Genomic DNA, 2,838 nt, shown 5'->3' on the forward strand with positions numbered 1-2,838 from the left:
CCTACCATCCTCTCCCTCCCATCTCCACAACTACTCCCCCTGCCGAGCTCAATGACTTAATTTTTATTTTTGGATTTGTATGGGGTTTGAACTCAAGTAGTGGAAACTCTGCACTTTCCCTCACATTGCTACATATTTACCAAGACCCTGAGTTCAAATCCAAGGCTAGGAAAGAAAACTGGTAGAAATTCCAAACCAGGGAGCTTTGTTTCTTTTTTAATTTAAATGATTTTTTTATTTATCCTTTATTTTGCCTACATGGGGCTTGAGCTCAGGTAGTGGCAACTCTGCCTCCGCTTCAATTGCCCTAGGGTGGGGTGCATCCTCGGACCCATAGACAATCCAGGGATCCTAGGTCCAGAGGGCTTGCAGGAAGAAAAATAAGTAACATAGCATAAAAAGTGGCGAGCTGCAGAAGGCTGGGTGTTCTACGTTTTTTTATTTGCAGGGTGACCATCCTGGGTCTGAATGACATGGCTGCAAAATGAACCTGACCTGCCATATCTGAATGCTGGCGTGGTATCAGGGAATCCATAGGCCAACCTCTCAACATAGGCCCTGGGTTCAAATGCTGGTCCTGACACCTACCAATGACAAGAGATCACAAAAGGCTCATTCCTATGTATAGGAATACCAATTGAGAGTAGTTCATGCTTTGGTCTAGTCTAAAATTGGATGCAATAATCCTATGACGCTGATTGATCTTAATTAATCGATTATTATGCATGAAAAGAATAATATTCCTTCAATGGTGGTATAATAAATGCCTAAGAGTTGGTAGGAACATAGTAAGTGTCCTTCAATCATAGATGGATGGCTCTGGTGCTCTTTACCAATACATATTTATTTGTATACCACCCTCTGCCTATCCATGTATCACTGTTTTGGCCAAATCTGGGACTGGTTCTCAGCACCTGGGAACCACCTGACAGCTTCATTGATTAGAGGCTGCCGTGCTCACACTCATCCATTCATGAATTGGGCTTGCTTATCCCTGAGATCATATCCCAGCACTGCCAAAAATTTAATCTTGGAGTAAGAAGCCAAGTATGGCACATGTTGTCCTTTTCTGGAAGAGTCCTCGGTGTCAGGCATGATGGAGAATGTATAGAGAAATCGGGATGCTGTGATATAAGATGTAAACAATGTAATAAATGTTAGAGTGGTCATCAGAGTCAATAAAATAAATGGTAAATAAATAAAAAAAAACAAGAAATAAAATGAATAACCACACCCAACAAAATATGGAATATCTGTATGGAAGTATAAATCCTATCTTTAAAATCATATAAGGAGCATGTTTTCCAGGCCTGAGGCTTGAATTCAGGCCTGGGGAACAGGCCTGCCTTTCTTGTCTTCAAGCATGGTCAGATTCCCTTCCCTCACGTTGTTGCATATTTACCCAGAACTTGAGTTCAAATCCCAGGCCTGACAGAAAAAAATGGCATGAATTGAAGACGAGGGAACTAAATATATTTTTTTAATTGCAGGCCATTGGAGAAGCCATAGTCCTGCCTGGCAAAATAGGCCTACATTTTGAATACCAGTCATGCCACTTCTGGATGGTTCGTTCCTATCCACAGGAATAAAGATGGAATGTTATCAATGTCACAGTTGAATGAGATGCTCATGAATGATACTTGTATACAATTAGACATCACGATTTCAGTCGGTTGATTGATTTTATTTAATATCTTATGAAGCCTTAAAATAATAATATTTCTCACAAGGACACAATAATTTCAGGACATTGATTTACTTAATAGTTTATTAAAGATGAAAATAATAACATAAATTACATGGAGGAATAATAAATACCCAAGAATTTGTAGGAATATAGTCTATATAAATGAACAATGGATAGATATCTCTGGCACTCTATAAAGATATATATTTATTAGCATACTACAATCTGCGTGTCAATCTGTACTTGTTTGGTCAACTCCTTGTTCTCGATCTCAGATGTTGGGAACTGCCTATCAGCTCAATTTGCCCCAGGATGGCATGCTGACACACACCTTTTCATGAATTTTTCCCTGTAGGCCATGAGTTCAGATGCCAGCATGCCCAAACAATGAATCATGGAGTAAGAAACTGATGGTGACACGTTTTCCTTTTCTGTGAAAGTCCGGGGTGTCAGGTATAAGTGGAATACATATGCAGACCTATATCCTATTTAATCAATGTAATCAATGTTCTATGTTCCATATTAGTCAATTAAATAGTCAATACATGTCGGATCTTTGTCCGTCCTAAGAAAGAAGGATGGGGTCCAAGGAAATATAAGTGCATTTGCTCGCCAGTTCCTGCCCCCCCTTAGCACGGGAGACATTCAGACAAAGCAGGGAGTCAAGTCAAGCAAGAACTCGTTTATTACCAAACAGAAAGCATCTTTTAAAGGGAAAAAACTGCGTGGCATGGAAGGGGAGGGAAAGGAACCAACCAATCACTGTAAAGGTCACACCCTATCCTGCGCTTAAGCTTTATCCAATCAGATTTTAAGGTAAACAACTCGGGCTCTGACCACTCAACTTCCTCTCACCGCCACCTTTTCTGCCCATGTGCCCCACAAATACATGAATCAAACAAAAAATAAAATGAATAGCTACACTGAACCCAATAGAGAGTCAACATATGAATGTAAATATAAATTATATATTTAAAATGTACACAAATAGGATGTATTCTAGTGCTGGGGATCAATTTCAGACCTAAGGAACAGACATGAATTTCTTGACTTCAAGAAGGCTAACTTCCTCTTTCCACACAGTGCAACAGAGTTACCCAGACCATGAGTTCTGATCCCAGTCCTGGCAGAAAAAAATGGCACCTTTATAC

Source organism: Dipodomys merriami, unplaced genomic scaffold, assembly GCF_024711535.1.
Source record: "Dipodomys merriami isolate MVZ:Mamm:240054 unplaced genomic scaffold, mDipMer1.0.p SCAF_870, whole genome shotgun sequence".
Taxonomy (NCBI): Eukaryota; Metazoa; Chordata; class Mammalia; order Rodentia; family Heteromyidae; genus Dipodomys; species Dipodomys merriami.